Genomic DNA, 27651 nt, shown 5'->3' on the forward strand with positions numbered 1-27651 from the left:
TGGAGTTTGGTCCTAGTTGCCAATTTTAACAGATATGCACCTAGATCCCTGGGTTGATGGTTAGCAAGTAACCTTGATGGTACTTAGATTGGCTGAAAGCTTGAGTCCATCTTAGTCCCACCCGTATAGATTACCCTAGTTAGGTATCTAGTCCACAACACTAAGTGTGCTAGAACTCTTCGTAGTTCATTTTGGAGATCTTCCATGTACCTCTATATATAGGTAATTATGAATACATCCCTAGTTAAGAGTGTGAAAATTCTATCACTGCAGCAACTGATTTACTTTTCCTACTTATTTCATCATAAGTTATTCATGAAATTACTTCAACAAAAATTAAAATAAACACTGCTGCAGATATCACATTGTAATACAGAAACAAAAATATGCACACATTGACACAGGTATTTTGGACTAATGTCTCCGGAAAAACCCAATGTGGGAAAACTGGTGCAACAATGGAGGATTTTATTATTCAGCAATTTTCTTGTACAACAGGGTGCCAAACTGGCTTACCCACAGATAGACGAACTTCAACACTTTCCTAAACCCAGCGTAGGCCCTACTGACCTCTGCTACAGCCTGAAACCCTATGCGTCAGCCTACTGTGCCGCTGAGGCTCTGTGCAGCCTCTCTGGGCTTCTGCGTCACTCCTGCAGCCTTTGCGTGGATGATGTAGGCCCTTCTGGCTTTGCGCAGTCTTTGCTGCCTCTGCGTGGCTTCCTCTGGCTCTGCGTCTGCCTCTTCTGCGTCGATCTCTCATCTCTCTGTTTCGTACTTGCTGCCTCCTGACTGCTCTCCAGACCACTAGTTCAATTTCTCAGCAAACCCTGCTCTAGAAATTGAACTGATTAGTCTCCCTCAGTGTGTTCTCCAAGTGCCCCTCAAGCCTCCTCTTATACTTTTTTTGTTGACATCTCAACTGCCGAGATTAAGTCCCTAATCAACGGCTAAGATTAGATCTGGCTTGATCCATGTCTTTTTGGACCATTCTAAAGACTAACATAGATTCATATTAATACACATTAATATTTTATTTTCCCTAAGTTTAGATTTAGGGACTCCATTAAAAATATTAATTATTTTAATATCTCCTGATCTGTTTAGAATATGCCCAAACCCTTTCTGGGTATTGGAGATCTCATGTGCCCCAACCTCTCCACCAAATTTCGTGGTTAGAGCACATCCAATACTACCCCAAATCAACACTCCCTCTTAGCGAGGACTATGCTCTAGCAATACTCCTCATTGAGTAATACTCTGATCATCCGGCATGGGTACCTATGCTGATGGTAGGCCTCTCTGCCCAACATCCTTTGCACTGCTGCCCATGGTTCTACCACTGCCACTACTGCATCTGTACAACAGCTCCCTTTGCATCCGTGCTGTTGTTGGTCCTTTCTCCCAGCATTGCATCTGCACTGCACCTTCCTCTGCATCTGTGCTGTTGTTGATCCTTTCTCCCAACACTGCATCTGCACTACAACTCCCTCTGCATCTGTGTTGCTGTTGGTCCTTTCTCCCAACACTGCATCTGCACTGCAACTCCCTCTTCATTCGTGTTGCTAACACACTACTTCTGAAAGGGGTTCTTTACTGTCCCCATCTTTTCCCTGAAGTAGTCAAATTTTGACTTTCCAAGGGCCTTGGTGAGGATATCTGCCACTTGTTCCCTTGTAGGAGTTTAGCTCAACTGTACAGCTCCACGTTGGACACAATCTCTGACAAAGTGACACCCGATATCAATATGCTTTGACCTATCATGAAATACTGGATTCTCAGAGAGTTTGATGCAATTCTGATTATCACACATGATCCTGGTCACCTCCATATTTCTTCTGAATAGGTTTACCAGTTGTTTTCTAAGACATATGGCCTGACACGAAGCTTTGCTTGCTGCCATATATTTTGCCTTAGATGAGCTCAGAGCCACGGACTTCTGTTTCCTACTGCACCAAGAGTTTATTCCTGATCCAATGTTGAAACAATACCCAAAGGTACTTTTCCGATCCATTGAATTTCCTGCCCAATTTGCATCAGTCCACTCAACCTGATATCCTTCCCCTTGTTGTATAAGAGTCCATAATCAACTGTTCCCTGTAAATACCTGAGAACGTGCTTGGTTGCTGCCCAGTGAGCCCTCTTTGGTTCCACCATGAAATGACTGAGGGTGTTGACAGCGTAGCAAATATCTAGCCTGTTATTGACTAGATACATTAGGGACCCTATGAGTTGTCGGTATAGGGTGGGATCGACATCCTTGTCTTCTGATGCATCAATCTTCTTCCAGTTGGTGATCATTGGTGTAGCCATAGGTCTATAGTCTGCCATCCCGAAATTTTTCAAAATTTCTGTAGCATACCTTCCTTGCCTAAGGAAGATTTCTCCTTTCTGTTGCCAAACTTCCAACCCTAGAAAATAGTGCATTCGTCCCAAGTCCTTCATATCGAACTCTGTGGCTAGATTCTTCTTGCAGTCATGAGTTTGGATGATCCTGTTAGGAAGAGATCATCCACATATAATACTAAGATAAGTGGCTCGCTCTCTACGACCAGATAGTAGAGATTCAGATCCGTGTCACTCTTGACAAACCCCATCTTCTGCAAGTAGCCATCTATTTGACCATACCATGCTCTTGGTGCTTGCTTCAACCCATATAAGGCTTTCTTCAATTTGCATTCATGAGGCTTCTTCTCATGAGTTTCAAAGCCCTCTGGTTGTTCAATGTATATTTCTTCTATTACCTCGTTCAGAAATGCCATCTTGACATCCATCTAATGGATCTCCCATCCCATCTGGGATGCAAGAGATATCACGGTCCTAATAGATGTATACTTGGCTACCGGGGCGAAGGTTTCCTCATAGTCAATCCCTTCCTTTTGAGCATACCCCTTAGCCACAAACCTGGCCTTGTATTTTTCAATACTGTTGTCCGCAGCATATTTGATCTTGTAGATCCATCTTGAACCTACCACAGATCTGTCTTGAGGCCTTGACACCACCTCCCAGACATCGTTTACCATTATGGAGTTATACTCCTCCACCATCGCATCTAGCCAGACCTGATGCTGAGCTGCCTCCTTGAAGTTGGCAGGCTCTCCATCCTGAGCTACTAACGCCTGATACCTGTCTCGCTGTTTTCGCTCCCTTTTACTGTTCCTTGGCTCTCTGATGAAGTTCTTTGCATAATGCAGAATCTGACGAAGTTCTCTGCTGGTTCTTCCTCTACCAACAGGTGCTTCTGTTTGCTCCTCTTCCTCATCCTGAGAATCTTCCTAATTTGAGGAAGGATTCTTCACTTCCGTTGGTTGAAGAGGCATGACCAACAGATCCTCTTTCGACTGCTCCTTGGAAGGCATTTCGCGAGATCTTCTGAAAGCTCTGTCCTCCATGAACTTTACATCTCGTCGTACTACTACCTTCCTGCTCCCTGGAAGATAGATCCTATATGCCTTAGCGTTCTCGCTATATCCTACTAGATACCCCTTTTCTGTAGTCTGATCCAACTTCTTCCTCTTTTCTTCGGGTATGCAACAAGATGCCAAACTCTCAAATATCCTGAAATGACTGACTTCAGGTGTCTTCCTAGTGAAGACTTTCTCTGGAGTAATCTTGCCCAATGCCCAATGAGGAAGTCTTGTTCTGAACGTAGACCGCTGTGTTGAATGCTTCTGCCCACAGGAATTTTGGCATATCCTGATCATATAGCATGGCCCTAGCTGCTTCTACAATAGTCCTGTTTTTCTTTTCTGCCACCCCATTCTGCTCCAGATTGTAGGGAGCTGTCCACTCTCTTCTGATGCCCTCCTTAGCACAAAAATCAGTGAAGTCTTTATCGACATATTCTTCACCATTATCTGAGCACAAGACTTTTATTTTCTTACTTGTTAGATTCTCCACTAGAGCCTTGAACTCCTTGAATCGACTGAAAACCTCATCCTTGGTTTTCAAAAAACAGATCCAGTTTTCCTCGAGTGGTCATCAGTGAAAGTAAGGAAATACTCGGCACTGCTAAGAGCTTTGATGGACATAGGTCCGCAGATATCTGAGTGTATCAATCCTAGTACACTCTTGGCCCTGTGGTTGCTCCTAGGAAATGCCGCCTTGGCATACTTTCCTAGAGTGCATCCCCTACATACATCATCTCGTTTCGTACTCAGATCTGGAACTCCTATTACAGTGCTCCCGAGAATTCTCAGAGCTCCATGGTGAAAGTGACCCATCCTTCTGCGCCATAGTTCGTTCAAGTCTTTGTCCCCATGACTACCTATTAGTGCCATTGGAGATTCTAGTTGTAATTTGTACAATCGATTACTTTTGATCCCGATTTGCACTTTCTTTTGCCAACTCGGGTGTTTGACGTATACCTTTTCCTTGATGAAGTAGACGTCATAGCCCTTGCCTTGTAGTTGTGACACGGAAAGTAAGTTCCTCCCTAATCCTGGCACATGCAGCACATTTGTGGCCGGAACCGCTCTCTCGATTTTGTCTGAAAAGCTATGGTACCCTTTCCTACTGGAGTACACTTTGCCTTGTTCCCCATGGTGATCTAAAAGTTCATCTTCTCTTCTCGATATTCTGAGAAACACTCCCTGATTCCCGTCATATGCCACAAGGCTCCACTGTCTATATACCATATTTCTGATGATGCGGTACTAGTCATGCACGCCACTTCTTCTTCCAACCTGGAAGCCAACATAGAGAAATCGAAATCTCTCTCTCTTGTGCAATCTTCTGAAAATCTGCGGGAGTCCCCTGAGGTGGATGCCTCTGCATCGTGGTCTCGACCCATAACTGATTTTCCCCTTCTGTATTTGATTACTGCCTCTGATACCATGTGAAAATTCTATCACTGTAGCAACTGATTTACTTTTCCTACTTATTTCATCATAAGCTATTCATGAAATTACTTCAACAAACTTTAAAATAAATACTGCTGTAGATATCACATCGTAATATAGAAACAAAAATATGCACACATTGACACAGTTATTTTGGACTAATGTCTCTGGAAAAACACAATGTGGGAAAACTGGTGCAGCAAGGGAGGATTTTATTATTCAACAATTTTCTTGTACAACAGGGTGCCAAACTGGCTGACCCATAGATAGACGAACTTCCAGCACTTTCCTAAACTCAGAGTAGGCCTTACTGACCTCTACTACAGCCTGAAATCCTTTGCGTCAGCCTGAAACCCTTTGCGTCAGCCTGAAACCCTCTGCATCAGCCTATTGAGGCTCTGTGTAGCCTCTCTGGTCTTTTGCGTCACTCTTGCAGCCTCTGCGTGGATGATGCAGGCCCTTCTGGCTTTGCGCAGTCTCTGCTGCCTCTGTGTGGCTTCCTTTGGCTCTGCGTCTGCCTCTTCTGTGTTGATCTCCCGTCTCTCTGTTCCGTACTTTCTGCCTCCTGACTGCTCTCCAGACCACTGGTTCAATTTCTCAGCAAACCCTGCTCCAGAATTGAACTGACTGGTCTCCCTCAGTGTGTAAGTGCCCCTCAAGCCTCCTCTTATACTTTTTTTGTTGACATCTCAACGACCGAGATTAAGTCCCTAATCAACAGCTAAGATTAGATTTGGCTTGATCAATGTCTTTTTGGACCATTCTAACACAGATTCATATTAATACACATTAATATTTTATTTTTCTTAAGTTTAGACTTAGGGACTCCATTAAAAATATTTTAATTATTTTAATATATCTTGATCTGTTTAGAATCTGCCCAAAACCTTTCTGGGTATTGGAGATCTCATGTGCTCCAACCTCTCCACCAAATTTTGTGGTTAGAGCACATCCGATGCTACCCCAAATCAACAAAGAGGGAGTGTTGAAGAATGTAACTAGGTCCAGTCTTCATAATTGTATTCAAGTCACGATGTAATTTATTTATCAAAAGAAAGAAAAATAAATTTCATTATTAAATAAATTGACTTATTAAAGCATGGGTTTCATGCTTGGGTCAATTATTTTTAGGTCAACGCCTCCATTGCAGGCTTCTAGGGTTTATTTCAAGTGCCCTTGTCCATGTCATAATGTAAAGAACCTTTCTTGGGATTTATTTGTCAAAGAAGAAATTTATTTTATTGTAAAATAAGTCATTTAGGCCTCCTCCACCAAGTCGACCTCAAAACTGGACAAGTCGGCCTAAACTGGGCAGCATAATCACTATATATAAAGGCAACAACTTGACCTCATTTTGTCACACACACTCAACAAGTTCGATCTGCAGTTCTGGGCAAAGAAAAAGTGCGAGTTTCTAAGGAAGAAGAGGAAAAGGACAACGAAGGAGAAGGAGGTTTCTCACAAACAAAAGAAGTCAAAATTATCTCTCTTTTCCCACACGAATGAAGCCATGAAGTTGCTGGAGGGACTGAAAATCTGCAAGAGCTGGGAGGTCGAAATTCTGCAGCAGTTGCAGTAGCTAGGGCCAAAATTTCTAGGTTGATGTTGGGTTGTCGCTGTTGGACAAGAAGTGACTATTGAAGGTTGCTGTATCTCATTGAAAGGCTGACTTGGTGGAGGAAGGTCTATTGGTCTTGGGTCTTGATCCATCCCATTTTGAATTATTGAAGGAAGGGTTCTTGACTGGGTTTTCCCCTATAAAGGGGTTTTGGCCTTGGTTGAGTTCCTATGTCTAGTGTCCCTAATCTTTGTGTTTTGATTTTGGTAATTGATTGTGAATTAAGATAAAAAGGAACATAAGAAAGATAATAAGAATTCAAAGATATCACAATTAATTAGCAAATAGAGAAAATCTTTCTGCCTTTCTGATTTTCTAACAACAATAAGCTATTAGTCCCCTCTACTTGACTTGATACAGTCCTAACTAGTATACAAACCTTAAAACATTGACAAGAAGAAGCACACCAGCCAACTAAAAGTGAGTTTTAACAATAATACTTACCACTACAGTTTGTCCAAAGTATCTTCTCGCAACAGGGCAAGGGTTACTTAGTTAAAGATATGTCCTTTTATTGTGAGACAGGTCTAAGAGATAATGAAAATACTAAATGAATCGAAAAATCCCTAAAGCAACTTGATGTCCTGCTTTAATTTTTGCTTCAACTATAGTCCAAATGGAAGACCAAAACCCTCAATTGTGCTTGTATTGACCTTCGCTAGACCTGTAATGACCTTCACTCAATAATGCAGAGCTTTAATGACCTTCGCTCAACATGCAGTCCTGTTGAAGGACGGAAACCTTTTGACCTTTGCTCAAACGCATACTGAAAACCCTCTATCACAGTTGCTAGACTTGTAACCTTCGTGTTCTTGTATAGATGTTACAGTAAGATGACCGAAGTTCAAATATTCTCCCTTGGATATTTCTTGGTCTCAAACTTGCAATTAAAGCAAAACAAGAAACCAAACCCTTTACGTGAAGATTTTGTGTTGACTTGCTCCGTAGGGTGGTCACAAAATTCGATTTTTTTAGATAGTTTGTTAAGATCTCATCTCTATTTTTAAAGGTTCATGATATATCAATTTATAGACTAAGAATGAGCAAAAGGGTTTCTCATATGGATGTTGAAGGAAACTTCTTGATTGATGGAAGCATGACTTCCTTGTGAATCAAGGAAGGTCAATGGACCTTTGACCATTCGACCTTAGAAGAGTTTTTAGATTAATTAATGGAGGGAATGTGATTTAGTTGTTGGCTTTGCAACCTAAGAATTATATCTTATGATGTGCAAAAATGCTAAGTGACCCTTAATTTAATTAATTACTAACCCTTATTAATATTTGTCTAGAATGTGTTTTAATTCCACTAAAATTTTGAAATCAATGATTGGCTTAGTTCCTATGGTCCTACCTAGGTTGTGAAGTCAGTGATTGGTTTATTGTCTTTGATTCTTGAAATTATTCAACTTAATTGTTGGCTTTGCAACCTAAGAATTATATCTTATGATGTGCAAAAATGCTAAGTGACCCTTAATTTAATTAATTACTAACCCTTATTAATATTTGTCTAGAATGTTTTTTAATTCCACTAAAATTTTGAAATCAGTGATTGACTTAGTGCATATGGTCCTACCTAGGTTGTGAAGTCAGTGATTGGTTTATTGTCTTTGATTCTTGAAATTATTTAACTTATACACAATGAGATTGCAGCGAGAATCACTGTCATATATTGACAACCGTAGGTGAATAAGGTGTCATGTCACTACCCCTGGGGTTTTAGCCCACAAAACTAGGTCTTCAACTTCAAACTCAATTTTCTCTCAAACTAGGAGGAACCACGAGGCGTACCACATATCAACAGAAACATCTCTTCGAGGAGAATCTAATAAGGTTGGTTAGGAGACAAGAAACCATGAATTTTCATGCCAAATTTGCTGACAAAGATCGAGGTAGCTCCAGGTGCTGCTTGGGTTGACATCAATGACAACCACCTATCAACACAAGATATACAAAATTGGGGCTTGGTCTCAGTCCATCGACAACCAATCTACCCTCCATAAGATACTTTGACCATCTGGCTAGTGTAGCATGCAATCACGACCCGTCTTGGTTGTACTCTGCACCTGCCTGGTCCTTCGGCTCCCAATCTGCAGCATCTGCCTCTATCAACGCTTCAAGTCTATATGGCCACTGAATCTCAGCTATCCAATCTACTCACTAGTTGTGCCTTAGTCTATCAAGGGCACAACACATGGAGACTCTTGTCGAGTTGTTCACAACTCCGTTTGTGAACATCTCACAATTGCCCACTGCTGCTCCTCAACTACTTAGGGACTTCAACCCACTATTGTCTTCCTGTGTTGCTCTAATGAAGACTAACATAGGGCACAAAGGGCTGTCACCTATCATTGCAAGATGCTCGTCTCTCATAATGAACACGGGATATGACTACCCATCTTCTGGTGTAGATGTCCTTCTCCACAAGCAAGTCTAGGGTTACTCAAAATTGCTCCTGGATGATCAAACCCTTGAGCTCAACAACTGCCACTCTAGCAACTACTTTTGTCCATCAAAGTGCTGCACACCGGTCTCCAACTTGGGCACTATCACGCTATCGTCCAACAGACCATTAATATCAAATCCACTGTCCATACTTTGTCCACTCTCAGTTTCCCTCCAACAGACCATGAGTGCCCAATCCTTGCTGTAGCATCTACTCCTAGTTGGGGCATCCAACCACTAGGATCACCCTTCCTCTTGGCTGGCAACAAACTTCACAAACTGTCCTCTCCTAGGACATTCATCCTCGAGCATTCGTCCATTATCAAGGAGTCATCTACAACACATCGTTGCTGCTTCCTTGCCTTGGGTTCCTGTGCACTTGCAATTCTGGTTAGGGCACCCTTAAAAACCCTCAACCCTTGCTCCAAACATGGTGTATCCTTCTCCGAATGGTCCAGTCCTTCCATTGTTCAATAATAGGTACCCAAATCTGTTGTAGGGTATGAGGCTCCTCCTCAAAGTACCCTACATCCAACCTGTACCAACCAACAACATAAAACAATCCCAAACATGAGGAGAATACCCCTGTTTTGGTTGCGACCTCCTCTAGGTAACTGCTTCTGGGTTAGGTCCACTCGATCATTCCTCCCACACGCTGCTTCAACAATCAATGACCTGCGGCCTTATATAGAGATATACCATACACAAAACATGCACAAATAACCCCAAAACCTTACCTCTAGACTGCGACCTTGTCTCCACAACAGATTTGAGTGTTCTGCTCCCAAAACAAGGGTCTCGACCCTCTTGAAGATGCCCTATCTCAAGTTCGGACCACCTGCAATTACTGCAAATCCTTTGTGACCCTCAAATCTGAGGTAGACAAGCCACATCTCTTAGCAAAACAACCCAAAAGCTACCCTTTCCTGCTCGACACCCAAGACAATCTTGAAAAGTACACGAACTTGTCCTTTCCTCCTTCTCTTGAGAGCTCCTGGTCTGTGGACTAGTTCAGAGATCATCTCCTCCTAATACAGGCTCTCCTTGTGTGCTCAAGGATATGCCCTTATAGACTGACACATGGGCTATATTTATACTAACTCATGTGGCTTCCTTAGTGGGGTTGTTTAACTGTCATAAGGCTTATTATGATTCTATCCAACCTCAAACATGAGCCACAAACTCAAGCTCTAACTTCAAAAATTAATATCTCTTCAGAGACAACTCGAACTTGAATTTCGATGATTTTCCTTGCGTTGGATTCGTCTCAACGTCCTCTATCATCTCCATCCATCACATGTCAAATTCTTTCCATGGTTTTGGCCTCAACATCAGTGGGTACTGTTGCACTTATTTTGTCACAAGTCCAAGGAAGCATCGTACAAAATTTTTCAAAGTTTAGAATCATTAGCCAACACAGTGTTATATCATTGTAAACCCAAATTTTGCAAGTTGTAATGTAAATGATGCTAGTATGACCGTTTAATTATGTAACAACCTAGGTAAGCCTTTGAATATGGCGATGAATTTCATCCTAGGAGGTATTTTTAACATCACCGAATTATGTGTGTTTCTAAACATGGATAATCGACAAAGATTTTTCCCTCTAGCTTAAACGCCAAAACTAGGGTGGAGTTCATAGTCAAACTCTTAGGTGAGTCCTAGTGTTATCGAGTCTTTGTAAAAGTGGTTTGGGAATAATTTAAGCTATTTGGCTAAATTATTTTATTACATATCATTTGGCCTACTAGATCATATTGTGTCACAGAATTGGGTAATTATTTTGAGGGTCCTTGTGTAAAAGTGTATTCCCCCTTTGAGGGTTGATTTTGTAATATCTGATGTAAAAAATATTTTAGTGCATCGTCCCTCATACTTAGACACCATGGCTAAAATATTTGAGGGTGGAAAAATAATTAATCCCCTCTAGTGTCAATTAATTAATTGTTTTGGCAAATTCTTTTTTTTTTGTAAGCTTGGTGGGACTACATCTTCATCATGTCAAATATCTCACCCTGATTGGGGATGGGGAATTGAACCAGTGACTTCACATCAAGGAGTGTTTTAACAGAGCACCTAATCACTGTCTATCCGAGACCCTGAGAATTGGCAAAAATAAAATTAAATCCTAAGCCAGAAAATTAATTAATTTAGAGTCATTTAAATTAATTCTTTTCCATGTGAAAAATTCGTGGGTCAAAGAAAAATTAATTTTTGGAGGCCCCCCACCAAGGCAAAAATAGATATTTTAAGAAAAATTAAGCCCTTGGACCTTGGTGGTTGAGTCAAAGTCAAAATTTTGAGGAAATTAATCCAAAATATTAATTTTTGGATTAATTAAAAGTGAGTTTTAAGAATATTTCGGATTTTCCTCAAAATAAAAATATTCGATAGTGGATATTAAAAGATGATCAAGTATTTATCAACGGTTGAGATTATTTTGACAGGGTTCAAGCCAACTATTTGTTTTTTTGCTGTTGCACTTGCCTCTCTCGATGGTTGGTCAAGTAGCAAAAATGTTGTATTTTCGCCCAAAGGCGGTGTAGAGGGCATAACCAGTAAAGCTTATAAGTAAACAAGATATGGAGATGTCAAAACCTCCCCTATACGATCCATCCAGAGTTCATATGTTACACAACTTCATGTCGATAACTCGACCCCTTCCACCTATATGTGCTCCGAGACAATTTTCTCTCGCAGTGGATAAATCAATACCAACTATGTTTTGTAATAATCTGGTCACCTGGTATTTAATTGATCTAAAGCGAGTAGTTGACTCCATAAGGCACTGGTCTCATAAGTAATTCAATCTAATCCTTTAACTTGCTAAAATCAACCAAGTGGCTAGGCGATTCAGTGGTGTCTCTCGGACTTGTTGGTTGCCAACGGGTCTTGCATTTCACATTTTTTAGGGACTAACCCCCATAGCCTGCTGTTGGGAGACAGCGAGAACGAAGAGCTCGGGGATCAGAGTGACAACCCCCGACCTAAGTCGTTGTCACATCGTGCTTGTACAATTTGAGTGACAATAGGTACAAAATCCCAAGCTTGGGTTTCAAGCCTACAAGCCACACTTGTGTGCCAACTCCTCCACAACCCTCTAGCCTAGGGTTTGGAGTACTTCCCAAGATACAAATCTCAACAACTTTCATCACTATAATGCACAACTTGCATAGGTAACATTTTTGGTGCCATTGGCAAGGATAAAGCTCAATCAACATGGCATTCAATGTCATTGTGAGTGTGTTTGTCAACACTCTTGCATGGCTACTCCATGAAGGAACAAGGCCTTTGTTCCTTACAATTTTTGAAGACTTTGTTGGGTTAGAGGTGAGCACATCTAGCAATTGTGAAGGCTTGAGAAACAGGCTTATCTTGGCGACTCCATCAAGGTATTTTGTGAGGTATGATCAGTATTTACTGTAGATTATATTTCAGCCTTACTGTAAAAGTTTACATGTATAGAAAGGGTGGAGCTTCCTACATGGCTAGTAGAATGCTATGCTTCAGTTGATTTCTCAACATGTTGGGGTTTTTCCCATGAGCATTGTTATATAGACTCAATGGCCAACCTGAGATTTAGTAGATATGGTGATGCGATCCAACATTACTATGCATTTGATGAATTCATAGACAACAATTCCCTCTTCAAGCATGACACAAGGATGAAACTTTCTGTCTTTGGTTTGGAGAGATGTGCAAGGAACTGGTTTGACAACCTTGTTAGAGGGACGTGCAAGGGACTGGTTTGACAACCTTGGTAGAGGGACATTCACATCTTTTGCAGAATTTTTGATCGATTTTTTTATACATTGGAGCTATGATGATGAGGAGAATTGGTTTCCTATTGTTCGATATATGAGAAGGCTCTGTTTATGGGAAACACTCAGTTTTGAAGATTGTGCAAAACTGGGTGAAGCTAGTTAGAAGATAGAACTTGCACATGATGATCTCAGTCCAAAGAATCAGATCCATGATAATGTGCAGCTGGACAATGAAGAATTCACAATGCACAATCTTGGTGATGGTGATCTAGTCCAAACAATGGACAATATTATAGATTTGAAAATAGATGGCAACAAAGAAGAGATTGAAGCTCCTTTGGAATTTGCAGATCTGAGCAACAATATTGGTATCTTCAGCCTTCCAGTAAGCCCAATCATTGTAGATCTGGTGAAGAAATTGGTTGAAAGTGACAACTTCAGATCTGATTTTACAGATTGCAGCCCTTTGTGTGAAGAAAAAATTAGCATTTTCAGCCATCCGCAAGGTGAAGGGACAACTGTCCAAAGGACAAATAACGTAGACTAGATTGATAATTATGCCAATTTAATGCAATTTCCAGATCTAGACAACAGCTATATCAGCCCACTCCAGGAGTATATTGATACATCTTGTAGCGGTTCCTTTTTGTTTACAGGTCCATTGGAAGACATGGCTGTTATGCAAGTGCCTAGATACATTGTTAGCTCGCTGGTCACAGAGATTCATGCATATGAACAACTGATTTATATTATATATTTGTTCTATATGGTAATCAAGCATAGAGGGAGAAGTGTATGGACTGATGCATTCTTGAGGTGGTTGCACTAAATCTTTCAATTCACTGAAAAGTGCCACTTCAAGTGAATTTAGAGTAGCAGATGAACACGTCCACTTGGATAGTGGTTTCAATATTTTGTCTTGTTTTTGGTTTATGTTCATGTACATTGATGAGATTCTGGGGTTCTCACATCCTCCCATATGGAGCATGTGTCTCGCAGTTGGAGCCTGCTGTTACCCTTTCTTCTAGAATGGGTACATATAGCAAATCTTTTCACTTGCATCTGATGAAGTAACTTGAGTAGTATGAACAGTTCACAAATCTGATAAATATAGATCCCGTTACAATATTTCATTGGCAGAATGAGGACATTTATTATCCCTGCAGCACTAGTGATATTTCTTATTGATACTGGGGTACATCACAGTGGAAGGATCTGCTAGGCAATGTGTTGAAGAAAGTGTAAGTAGGTTCGGTCTTCATAAATATACTTTTGATATTTATATTTATTCAAGAAAAGAAATATTATTTTTGTTATATCTATCAATGAGTTTCTTGCTCATTGAAATAGGTCTAGCACATGTTAAAGTGCTATAGGTGAGTCAAAGAGTCAAAAGAAAATGCTGAAGACCTTAAGGGCATGTTACACCATGTATATATTTGTATAAGAGTCAGAATATCTCTCCAAGCAAATTCAAAGTCCTCTCCATGCAATGACATCATCAAAGAAGCATTGCTGATGCAAAAGAAGTGAAGTCGGCCTATTGTCCTCAAGTCAGCCTCAAGTTGGCCTAAAGGAGGGACAGTCCTCTATATATAGGGGCTGTCCACTCCTCTAACGACAAGCCTACAATACCTCTGAAATCAGGGAGAAGGAAGACGAGATAAGGGTGAAGGGAAAGTGAGTTTAAGAAGCCTCTAGTGCAGCGAAGAAGGAGAAGTCTAACCGAAGTTGAAGGGACTGTTTTTAGGGTGAAAAACAGTCACATGTGCGAGAAAAAAAGGGCAGTCTGCGGTCATAACAGCAGCAAGATCACAGTCATACATATCTTATCATTTGGGCTAGTAACTTAGGCCTATAAGGCCTCCTACTCAAGTGAAAAAGAGGGTCTCTCAAGCGAAGGAGAAAGGAGCCAAAAGTATAAGGGAAACCTCCCACACGTGCGAGAAACTAGGGCTGCAGTGCTGTCACATCAAGTCTGCAACTACACATCAAGAAGAAGCTCGGTTGGACAAGAGAAGGAAAGTATCTTCATAGGTGAAGGATCTCACTAAGGATCAAAGATAAGTCTCTCTTCTAGAGCTCACATAACAAGGTCTATCACCAGTTGCTGGAAGAAGGAGGACGAAGTGCAGAGGAACGAAGTGTCGGAAGGAGGATGAAGCGCCGGGAGACAAAGTGCAGGAAGAAGGAAGGACTTGGATTGTGCTTGGAGGGTATTCTTGTCAGGGGTCTAGGGTTTGGCATTGATCAATAAAAAGCTTCAATAAGAGAAATTTACGAAAGGGTTTTCCTCTCTAAGAGAGAGAGAGGTTTTGTCCTGACAGAGAGCCAACATCTTGTGTTCTTGTTCTTATGTTTTTGGTAGCAGTTTGATGAAGTAAACACACATGCATTAATAATAATAATAAGAAGATTAAGCTAACAAGATAAACTGTAAAATAGCTTTACAAATTGTTATCAAGTCAAGAAGAATCCTACTATACCTAATTGCCCTAGATTCTTCAACATGGTATTGGAGCTAAGGTGACACATCAAGGAAAGGGCATCTCAAGAACACTCATAAGGTGACTCATCAAGGAAGAACATCTACAAGGTTGAAGCATCAAGCCAAGAAGTCTCAATCACATCAAGGACAAGAAGGTCTACCATCTATCATTCATCAAGGAAGACTACGAAGCAAGAAGAAAAGCCTTATATAAAGGCACCTACAAGAAGAGCAAATCAAAGAGGGACCTACATCAAGCTACAAGTCATCAAGCAAATCTCATCATCAAGCAAGTCCACTTGGAGAAAGCAACTTGAAGAACATCAAGATCTAAGGAAGGCAAGCCATCAAGTCTTCAAGAAGAGAGCAAGTCCACTACATCTCAAACTCTATCAAGTAAGTATATCTCCCCTTCTGAATATACCTCAATATCTTTTTGCAAGGAAAGCAACAAATTCGCTGGGACCAATAACTTGAAGAACATCAAGATCCAAGGAAGGCAAGCCATCAAGTCTTCAAGAAGAGAGCAAGTCCACCACATCTCAAACTTTATCAAGTAAGTATATGTCCCCTTCTGAATATACCTCAATGTCTTTTTGCAAGGAAAACAACAAATTGGTTGGGACCAATAACTTCCTTGCATGGAAGAAGAAGACTGATTTACTTCTCAAAGAGAATGAACTTCTAGATCACATCAAAGGGAATATCACTATCCCCGCTAAGGAACAAACTCAAGCCTTAGCCAAGTACAATAAGGATGAGACAAGAGCTCAAAGGATTCTAATAGAATCTATCAAGGACTCTCTCATTCTTTATGTCTCCAAACTTGAAACATCAAAAGAAATCTATGATAAACTAATAGAGCTATTTTCGGTAAGCACAGCTAGAGAAGTGACATCTCTACAGAACGATTTGTACAAGATGAAGATATCAAGGGAAGGAATAGCTCCATACCTCACGAGGATCTCTAAGATAAGGGATCAACTTCAAGAGCTAGGTGAAGTCATGTCTGACAGAGAAATGACAACTATAGTAGTCAATGCTCAACCTGAGGATTGGGGCAACTTCACATCAAGCATATATGCCAAGAAGGAATCTACCCCACTAAGTGAACTATGTTCTCTATGCAAGATAGAGGAAACTAGACTCAAAGCAAAGGATGATGTGGGTTCAAAGGAGCAAGCATTTGCAACCATGGCCAACAGAAAGGGAACATTTGGCAAATTTGGTTCACGAAGAACAAGCAATAGAGATATGTCCAAAGTCCAATGCTTTGGATGCCAAGAATATGGACACTACAAAAGGGATTGTCCTAAACTTAAGAATGACAACAACAACAAAAGAAAAAGGGAAGAAGCTCATGTAACTCAAGAGGTGAAAGAAGAAGACAAGAAGCAAAAGAAGGAAGATCCTCCAGATCTCTACTATGACTAAGTCAAACTCTTTACTTAAAGTCTTCTTTCAAAGTTTTGAGTAGTATAGGAGCATGTAGAAATAGAATAGAATGCATGGTTAAAGATATCTTCTAGAATATAGGAACATGGTAGATATAGCTCAAGATATTCATGTAGAAGGAGCATACCTATTATAGGACCTCATCCACAATGAAAGAATAATTGATCATGATTAAGAATCTTAGAATGCCTCTATCATCAAAAGGAAGAAACATTTGCAGGGTAAGGGTCTTCAAGATCCTCTGATGGAATCTTCAAAAGAAGATTCATAAACAAGAGTAGATGTCTCATTGGGAGTCCCATTCATGGGATTCAAGAAAAGGATGATATGCAGGCAAGAAAAGATGAAGCAAGAAGGGCCACACCAAGGACAATCAAATGAAGTCAAGATGATCAAAGGAGAATCAAGATGAGGTATGTATGCATCAAAGTTAAGTCATGCCATCATATATATTATTGAGTCATGGGAATAGTTGTATGACATGATCAAATATAAAAGGATCTCTTTAACCAATGACATGCTCGAAGGCATGTACTACAATGCAATGAAGTTAAACATGAAGAAGTGCTCCCACAAGGAGTATAAGGTGGTTGACTAATCTATCCAAGAAGAAGCAAATGAAGAAAGAGATCAAGCATGTGAAGAACATCATGGTCACAAAGAATCACTATCTGACAAGATCCATTAAAGACATCTCCCGAAAGAAGGCATGACAACTCTAACAAAGGAAGAAAAAGATCAAAGGACCCTTGACACCTATGAAGGCCTTGGAGATATGAAGAAGCAGATAATTGATTCAACTCTACAAAGATGTCATGATGAAGAAGCCATCCAACAAAAGCACTATTTGATGTTGAAGCAATATTAGGATGAAGTCATGAAGGGTTACTAGATCGAAGTATGTGAACAAGCAAGTACAACTAAGCATCCATGTGAAAAATATTCTAAAGCATAGACAAGATGACAAAGGAGTAGCTAGATGACAATAGGACCTGATATATATCAAGAAGGCCACTTTCCACGAACGAAGCAATGACATGACAAACTAGGAAGGAAAGTGATCGATGGCTTGTGCCCTACCAAGAAGAAGTTCGAACAAGGACTTTATGACATTGAAGGAAAGAAGGAGATCAAGCAGTTGAAGAACCCATGAAGAAGAAGTTGCTGATGAATGGACAAGTCCCTAGCTAAGAGGGAGTTCTAACAAGTTTCCAATTACAAAGGAACTTGGGCAAGTTCCTTGTTAGAGGAAACTTGGGCATAGACACAACATTCTTGTCTTCACTTGGGAAGAAAGAATGGGAGGATTGAGTAATCATTTGGCATTCGATGCTCTTTGAGGATGTGTAGGGCATCCAAGACAAGAGTAGGCAAGAGGATCGATATTCTTTGAGGCCTGGGAACCCAAGACAAGAACAATCCTAGAAGGTCATACTCAGCGAACATCCGAGTGGGTATGTACCTTGAGAGACAATGACTAAGGTGTCTATAAGTCATTGGTCTCGCCAACATTGTGCTCTGATCTTATGAGAGACAGAGCTATTAGTCAAAGGCCTTGCTATGAACAATGTTGGTTACTATGATGCTATAATAGATGGATTACCAATCTGGTTTCTCTTATGTGAATTCTTCAAGATTGAAAAATAGCTAAATACCTTGTAATGATTTATGAATACCTCCCTAGTTAAGAAGGAGTGTTGAAGAAAGTGTAACTATGTTCGGTCTTTATAAATGTACTTTTGATATTTGTAATTATTCAAGAAAAGAAATATTATTTTTGTTATATTTATCAATGAGTTTCTTGCTCATTGAAATAGGTCTAGCACATGTTAAAGTGCTATAGGTGAGTCAAAGAGTCAAAAGAAAATGTTGAAGACCTTAAGGGCATGTTACACCATGTATATATTTGTATAAGAGTCAAAGAATATCTCTCCAAGCAAAGTCAAAGTCCTCTCCATGCAACGACATCATCAAAGTGTCGGGGAGCGAAGTGCTGGGAGGAGGACGAAGTGCCAAGAGACAAAGTGCAGAAAGAAGGAAGGACTTGATTTTTGCTTGGAGGATATTCTTGTCAAGGGTCTAGGGTTTGGCATTGATCAATAAGAAGCTTCAATAAGAGAAATTTACGAAAGGGCTTTCCTCTCTAAGAGAGAGAGGATTTGCCCTGATAGAGAGCCAACATCTTGTGTTCTTGTTCTATATTTTTGGTAGCAGTTTGATGAAGTAAACACACATGCATTAATAATAATAAGAAGATTAAGCTAACAAGATAAATTGTAAAAGAGCTTCGTAAATTGTTATCAAGTCAAGAAGAATCCTACTATACCTAATTGCCCTAGATCCTTCAACACAATGCAATATCTAACATCTATTATGATAAAAACAGTTCCCTAGTTTATGATAGGGCCGCTCAACAAGAGGATCATTTAATTGTTTATGGAGCAGATTGGAGTTTCATTGGTGCTTGTTTGGAGATGGTGGCATTAATGAGTAAGATTTATCTCAGGGATATTTGCACGGTTTACAGGCAACGAACTATCATTGGTGATTACAACCTTTATCATGCAATTTATCCAAGAAAACAAATGAGATTTTTAATGAAAACATATGATACTAATATTTGGATGACTGAGGGTATTAAAATGTGTTCATGCGACTGTTTAAATAGCCTCCTCATTTCAAACCCATTAGTTGTAGCATCTTTGTCAATTGGTGGAGGTGTCAAGCTCACTAGCAAACATATCTGTGTTGAAATCACTACGTGAAATCTAACGAGCAGACCGATTTTGTAAATAATGTGACTGGGGAGATGGTTTCTTGCAATGATGGAGCTATTCCTCTTGATTTAAATCAGGTTAAGGCAGTGGTGAATCAACATCCTGAAATTCCATCTGAAGAAAACCTGGTGGTGGAAATAGTTTTGGTATATTCATCAGCGTTAATAAATAAAACATGGGCAATGTATTCTTCCCTTGAGAAAGAGGTTAATATTGCTTCAAGAAATTATGAAATTACCAGTCAGTAGGGGAACATTGGTTCTATTTCAGATTTCAGTGTCATCTTGATCAAACTGGAAAGAATGAAATTATGGCCCAACGATTCCTCAATTGGGTTGGCATTTACCATATGAGTTAACATGCTTGGTCTATTGTATGCCAATTCAAAGGGCTAAAGCAATATATGAATAAAAAAGCTTTGGAATGGATTATAATTGAAGTATGATAGTGGGATGAGCAACAACAAAAACTCAATTTAGTTAATTTCAAGGCTATGTAAGCATTCAACTTTATGACACTAGATTGTACCAGGGGAAGATCAATTTCCACTCTTGTGCACTGCATTTATAAAGTTTCAATGATTTCTGCCTGTTGTGTAGAGATCTTCGCAATGAAGTCAATGACGAGGTTCTTACCAAAGTGTTCTCAAGATATGCATCTTTCATTATGACTAGAATTATAAGATACATGCAGACTAAAAAAGGAAAGAAAGCAAGGAGATATGGGTTTGTGAGCTTCTTTCTCTATGTTGAAGGAAATGAATGAAAAACTGTGTTTCAAGGAGTGCCAAAGTGAAATCGAAAAAGGTTTTTTTTTTTCTTCTGATTACTCAAACTTTGAAAATGTAGGGATTGTGTGAGTAACCTATTTGTGGTAAATCTGAGTCCAACACTTGAGGAAAGATAAAATAGTAAGTTCCGAGTGATTAATTTGGCTTAACCCCAATATAAATTAATCTACGCAGATCTCGTGAAGGTGGTGGTTATGATGGCTGTCGTAATCATGGCTACATGTGTCGAGGCAGTTGGGCTTTGTAACAATGTTGTTGGCGTTTAAAAAAAAATGTTTTTGCTGAAGGTTTAGGTGGATGTCATTAGGTCTGGGTTGGTCTACTTTTTGGTGGGTGTTTCGCTATTGTCTTTTGGAATAGTGCTCAAAAGATACCTTTATTACAGTCGAATGGTATACCAGTGATTGTTCGTCAACTTTGGCTGTCTCTTTGCGAGGTTTATTGAAGCACAAGAATCGCCTTTGAATGAGTCCAACTTGCAATGAATATACTAGTGCATGAAGTTGCTTTGACCACGAGGTGAATTCAGTCAGTTGTCTCTTGAGCGTGGTGCAGAATCATGACTTTTTTCCCAAGGCTTTTAGCAGGAATCTTTATTCCAGGGTTTAGTTTGGCTCCATGGCATCAATCCAAACACGTTGTTCAAGTCACATGGATACAAGGATTTGATCAACTGGTGTTTTAATATTTTATTAATAATGCAAGTGGGTCATGGGGTCGGTGGGCATTTTATTTGAAGGTATCGAGTATTAAGGAGATAAATTACTTATAAGTTTGTAGGTCTCCATTAAGATTATATCATTGTACATGTGGCATTCTCCACTTTTCTTTTATTATTATTTCTAAGTTAGAAAGAGACTTGGTCCTTTTTAGATGAAGTCTTCTCTTAAAAAATAATATTATTTTATTGTAAAGAGTTAAAAACTCGTCTATAAAGAGAATAATTATTTATTTGTAAAGGGTTAAAAACTCCTCCTAGAAAGAGAGGTGCTTCTTCATTTGAGAATTATGGTTGGCGATTGGGAGTATTCCTCTTGTTGGGGACTTAATAAAGATTTGCTTGGTCTATTAGTGTTTCAAGTTGATTCTTTTATGCCTTTTGTTCTTAGTTCTTGCCTATAACTTGTGCTTTAAAAATGATTAATTTTACTGGTATAAATTTGGTGATCTAAATATTGCTGCACGATCCATTGGAGGGATAAACAATCACTTGGAATGGGAAGTCTAGGTTCCAAGATCTTCATCTTTCCCTTAGCCTCGATCAAGAAGACATTCTATTGTGTTGGACAAGCCCTCTAAAGGGAATCTTCAACCTTAGTGTGGGTTAATAGTGGCACTGTTGGTATAGTGGTAGGGGCTCCTCAGTCCTCCTATTGAAGCTAGATTCTTTGTAGGTCTATTGAGATTGGTTTGAGTGGGATAGTTTCACCTTGAATTACTCATCCTTCTAGTCCCAAAGGAAGAGCTGACAAAGAAGGTGTTGTGATTGCACAACCTGGTTATTGCCCTTGAACATTGGCTCTGGTCTTTGTATCCTTCCATCACCCCTATATCTTTTTCTATTAAAAAACCAATCCATTCATTGGGGTTACTTGTGATATCACCTTGCCTTGTTTTGTTTAAGCCCTAGTGATTTGTAGGGGAGCCCTCTCGAAGCCGTAGGAAAGCTAGCTGGAAGAAGTAAGATAGGTTGCTGAGGTGATTGTGGGTGATCTACTCAAGTTGCACTAGGATTCGTGGTTTGGAGATTTCATCTCTTTAATGCACAACTCGCAATGGTCACAAGACTTATTTCATACCTAGGAAAAAGCCTAACATGAGTTCTACCCCCTTGATTAGCCATCACCCAGTTCCTCAAGCATTTATTACTTCTTCTAACATAATGGAACTCTTAAATGTCCCAACTTCGATGAGCAATAAACTGCTACATCTGTAAGGGATATTGGAAGAGCACAAAGCAAGCTTGGTCTCCTAAGCTATGCACTAAGAAATGATAAATCATCAAACCAAAAGGGGCAATAGTGGGGTGAAAACATAGGTTGAGGAAAGGTGAAACTCATGCCTTCATGATTGCCTCCTCCTTGCTTCATTATACTCAGGATGTTGGATCTCTTTTCGCTGGTCTCATGGCATTGGCATCTTCCTTGAAGCCTTTTCCATTCTATGACCACCTTATCACATAAACCTATGGATTGATGGGTCTACCTAGGACATGTCACTCCCCTTGCAGGCCGAAAACACCTAATAGGGTTGTTGACCTAATCATCCCTAACATGAGCGAGGTAACTTGCTTACAGATCTTGAGCTAGTTAGACATTTGAAGTTAAGTATTGTGTGAAGTATTTTTGTGCCCCGAGCATTAGATATGGTCCATTATGATGCTTTAATTGTTTTATGTCTCTAATGATGTTGATCTCACTTTATCTTGAGAGGTTTGTTTAGGTGGTATCGCACATGTAGTGAAGATCTCTTAACGAATGGTTTGATTCCTTTCCAACACATTTCCAAGGGTGTTTTTCCTTGTTGTGAGGTTAGATATGACCTTATGGCTCCAACGTTGCCCCTCTAAAGATGAGTGTTGGGCCTTGAGAAGCTTCTACATGATTCTACACCTCTTGATGTATCTCTAGATGCTAAAATGTTGAGCTTGAGAGTTTGGGTGTTGGACTACTTGTTGATGTGGCCAGATGGACCCAAGATGCTTGCAAGTTGGTCTTGACCTTGTTTGATAAATGATGCCTTGTTTCAAAGCAGACGATGATGGATGTCACTAAGATGACTTCAGAGGGCTAGCACATTCTTCCTTGGTGCCAACACTTGCCCTAAATAATGCCACGTCATTCGTACATGCCTTGGAAGGATAGTATAAGCCTCTTCATGGATGATGTCATGGTGGAGGAGGTGCTCTCTGGAGATGTACCCATGCATTTTGAGGATTTCTTAGAGTGAAGAGCACTCTTGGACCATTTTGTCACTTGCTTGATGGATTATTGATTGTCCTTGGAGGATGATGTCATGGTGGAGAGCATTTGTTCCCATATGTATGGGTTGTTTTTGGCATTTTGTTATGTTTTAGAGCTACCTCAAGGTTGGTTTGTGACCTTTGACTTTGTTGAATGTTTAAGTAAACTTATTCTAGATCAAGTCAAGGTACTAGTCTAGTAGGTGTTAATTAAACCCTAATTTCTTTGTTTTTTCTCTCTTTTCTTGGTAACTACCGTTTAGATTAAGTTAAATTTGCATTTTCAACAATTTATTGTTTGTCATTGCCCTAGCAAAGGGATTGCATTTAACAAAATTAAAAAAAGAAAAACTCTAGCATTAATTGCATGTTAAAACTCTAAAATAGAACTAACATCATCTTGTTTATTGCTGTTTTATGCATGTTTCAGTGATAAAAACAACTTTATTTGCCCTCATCCTTGTTAGGATATTCCGACACATAGGATATAGTTAAGTTCAACTTGGTCTAGTATAGAGTTAGGTTAGAGTTAGGTAAAGTGTGTTTCTTTACGGTTGTACATTTTGTAACTTACAATCCGACGGTCACGATTTGTAGTGCTCCGACGGTTCACTCTCACCTCGGTATTACCGACACTTGATCCGTGGCTTGACACCCGATTGGTCCATGAGTTCTATTTAAAGCGCATGGAGGGTCATTGTTCGGGTAATCCGTGCATGAGAGAAGCTTATGTAAATTTTCATTCTTTGATTAATAAATTGCCTGTAGTACCCACGTTGGGACAGGCCGTGGACTGTTTCCCTCCTTGCACTTTGAGGGTTTTAACCACGTCAAAAATACTGGTGTATTGATCTGTGATCTGGTTGTGAGCGGTGTCCTTTTGGTATTCTTTCTGAGGAACTTACCCTGTAAATTCCTACATGGTATCAGAGCTATTTGAGGGCCGCGTCCGTTGGTGATCCAAATCTGAAGCCGGTAGAATTGCATGCGGCTGTCGTTTCCTAGATCTGCTGTTTCTGACTGCTTTCGGGCCGAGAGGACTGCTCTGTTGCGTTCGGAGCATCTGTTCCAGTGAGGAACCCCTTTCGTTTCACGCGAAAAGGTTTCCGGTAGCCCTAGCTGCGTCATTTTTCAGATCGGGAGGTATACAATGTTTTTTGCAGTTTACTGTTATTTTCTCTCTGCTTATTTCGGTCTCAGTTTATTTAGCCTTTTTTTTAACCGGATCTATACCTTTCATTTCTGCGTATGCTCTTTGCCCCGCGACTCTATGCGATCTGGGCAAATCAGAAACAGAAAGGAAGGATTTTTCTCATGCGTATGCTCTTTTCCCTGCACCTTAGTGTGATCTCGGAAAATCAGAAACATTGAGAAAAATATTTAGTTTTTCGGCTAAAGCTAACTTTGAGATTTTTTTTTAAGATTTCTAGTTTTTTGGCTAAAGCTAACTTCGAGCCGCAAGGTTCGTTTTTTTTTGCATATTCGTGTTGGGTTTTGTGTTTTGTGTTTTGTAGGGAAAAAGAGCTTTCTCAAGGCAAGCACGCAAACCAAGGCCCCCCCCTCTCTCTCTCTCTCTCTCAAATTTTTTGTATAGATCAATTGGTTCAAAGCTATTTTAAGAGAGTAGAAGTCTTGGGTTCAAGTCTCCATTTTGTGGGGGCGGATTTTTTTTCATTCCCGCACATTCGCGCACTAGCTTTGTTCCTTTGTTGATCCATGCTTGATAGGCCATCTTTTAGAGTTGGTATATGCCATCTTGTGCTCTAAATCTGCATACCTTACAAACCCTAACTCATAGCATCTCTCTCCTAAATTACATAGGTCTTAAGGAAGCATACTCGAACTTTGGGCAATGCTTACCTTAGCCTTTCTAGGCTCTGCTGGTAATTTTCCTTCAATCATTAGACCTTGCATCACCATTAAGCCTTTGTTACTGAATATCCTTTGGTGATCTTTTGTAGGGAAGTCTCCCTTGTGGGATTATATTAACCACTAAATTGTTGGAGAGAAGACACTGAGCTGATGGTGGTGGCCGATCTCTTGTTGCATAGACCTAGGTTGCTTAGTGGGGCTTTGCACTAAGCCTGCTAATTTTGCGGTAGCAGGACCAAACATTGCTTATTCAAGTGATCCATCATAATTGAGCATTTGAGGAAGACCATTTGGCGTTCAAGCCTGGGGCTAGTGGGGTGTTTTATCAAAGAGGAGATATTACATTTTGCTATCTTCTTATGAAATATTCATTGTGTAGTATATTCTTATTTTCATGTTGAAAAGATTAGTGGGACACAGTGTTTTTAAACCCGGCCGGCTCGGAACCGACTCGGCCGAGTTGGTCCGAGTCGGCCAAAAAAATTTCAACTCGATGGTTGAATCGGTTCGGCTAGCAGAGTTAATACCAGCTCGGCCGAGTCATTGCATGACTCAGCCGACTCGGTATTAACTCGGCCGAGTCCATATCCACCTGGCCGGGTCAAGGAAAGCGGCCAGTGAACCCCCAAAAATGCAAGTTTTTTGATTTTTTTATGTTTTTTCTGACTGTGGGGGACTCCAAATGGTTTTATTAATTGGTTTGTTGGTCTTTGGGGTCCATTCCCCTCTCCTAGTATTGATATGCTATTCATGGTAATGTTAATGTTAAATTCTTAAAGTAAAAGTGACATTCTCCTTAATCTTCATTTTCATCATTTTACTTAAATTTTTAACATTACCATGAAATGACTCGGGATGTTTGAGAGTGATTCCGGCCTCATTGGATTTCATATGGAGAAAGTAGAATTTTAGATTTTATTCAAAATCCAGCAGATTTATCAGTTTTTCAGGATTGGGGGATTGCAATGTTTCTATTGAATTTTGTCATGTATTAGGGTATGGAACTCGTATTTAATCAAGAGCACCAATCCCTCTATGTACCTTGATGTTAGTGACATTGGTTGTCGAACTCCTTCGGGATTCGCTCCCAAACCGGGAGCTTCTGAAAATGTCGCTCCCGCTCCCGTTTTCGCTCTCGCTCCCTGCATTCGCTCCCGCTCCCAAGTAACACTGAGCCAGATGATGTTGGCAACTCTAGTAGTAGCTAGTAGTACTGGTCACAGACTTTTGTTGTAGAGGCCATTTATAGCCTCCTTGGTTATGTGTTTTTGTTTTGATCTCTATATCATCATCGTGTATGTATTGGACAATGCACTGGGTGCCATTTTGATATAATGGATATATTCATGAGCCTACTTTGATCATATGTTGTCTTCTATCAATATTCTAATGCTGTGTGTTTGGAAACATGAATGAAAATCTTTAAAATTATGTGTTTTTAAAATTTATAAAAAATAAATATTTAATGTATTTTTTACAACGATCGAGTCATTGAAATCGAGCCGACCGAGTCGGAGTCGACCCTCGGCCAAGTTGGAGTCGGAGTCGGAGTTTTAAAACATTGGTGGGACATAGAAAGTTTATAAGACATTCAAATTTTGTACCTATTATTGGAAAGTCCCTAACATAACTAGTAGCAATTTAAGTTTCCTATTTCTTTCTTCAAATAGTAAGCAGGATTATCTGTAATGAATTTATCCCTGTTTTACTTTGACTTCGTCTCTAATTCATTCAAATTTGTATCTATTATTGGAAAGTCTTTAATTTAACGAGTAGCAATTTAAGTTTCCAGTTTCCTTCGTCAAATTGCAAACATGTTTACCTATAATGAATTTGTCTTCTTGTTGCTTTGTTTATCTTTAAATGGCAGAGAAACGAGCTAGTACAATGGCCCAAACCATGTATCACTCCATCAGTGGTTACACTGCCTTGGTAAGATTGACTGGCTTTACACAAAATATTCTTTTTTCAGTCTTCTTGAGATTGCTCGGTCCTTGAATGTTTTCATGATTTCAGGTAGCAAGCATTGAAGGAGTTAAGGAGCCACGTGCAACATTCTATGCTTGTTTTAGAGCAGTGTTTTTTTTGCTGCATCTGTCCAAATTTGCAGAAATGCTGGCAGAGAAGATGCAAATGCATGGTACAAGGCATGGCTAGTTAACACTGGGTGATCTGGTGGGAGGTACTGCATTGCATGCCAGCCAAACTTATATGATAAGATTTATTTGTAACTAATTGCTTTGATTTGAACTATATCTTTTACTATAATCTACAGTCAAATCATGTCTAACTTTTACAAATTATGATGCAGCTATGGTATAGGACAGAATCAAGCTTGTTTATACCCGTAGAATTATAGATGCTATAAACAATGGCAATTTTCATGATGCAAAATACACAAAAGCACCTGTATTTGGCCTTCATATTCCAGATGCTATTGAGGGCTTTCCCTCATAGATATTGCACTCTGAGAACATGGTATGTCATGATGATGGATTTCAAAATACAACTATACATTCGCCAGTGTTTTATTTTCCTTTTCTCAGCATTCGGATGTTAGTATGGTCCACAAAATCTATAATTTTCTTTTATTGGATGTTGAGGTTTCAAGATTTAAAATAGATTGAAGGTATGCACACT

General features: G+C 39.8%; 1 protein-coding gene across 2 annotated transcripts in view; it reads left to right on the forward strand.

Moving 5' to 3' along the window:
• The window catches only part of LOC149212421 (uncharacterized), a 52901-nt gene extending 25467 nt beyond the window's left edge, over positions 1-27434 (forward strand). The window contains exons 3-5 of one of the 2 annotated variants that reach the window (XM_089391841.1): positions 26882-26943; positions 27028-27193; positions 27323-27434. The gene's annotated coding sequence lies outside the window, so the exon portion shown is untranslated. Of the gene's footprint in view, positions 1-26881; positions 26944-27027 lie in introns of both variants that reach the window. The other variant, XM_089391840.1, reaches the window with a different exon arrangement.
• Positions 27435-27651: the final 217 nt, after the last annotated feature.

Source organism: Pinus tabuliformis, chromosome 1_1 (genome assembly GCF_031772625.1).
Source record: "Pinus tabuliformis cultivar Carrire ecotype Pingquan chromosome 1_1, CPIR1, whole genome shotgun sequence".
Classification (NCBI taxonomy): Eukaryota; Viridiplantae; Streptophyta; class Pinopsida; order Pinales; family Pinaceae; genus Pinus; species Pinus tabuliformis.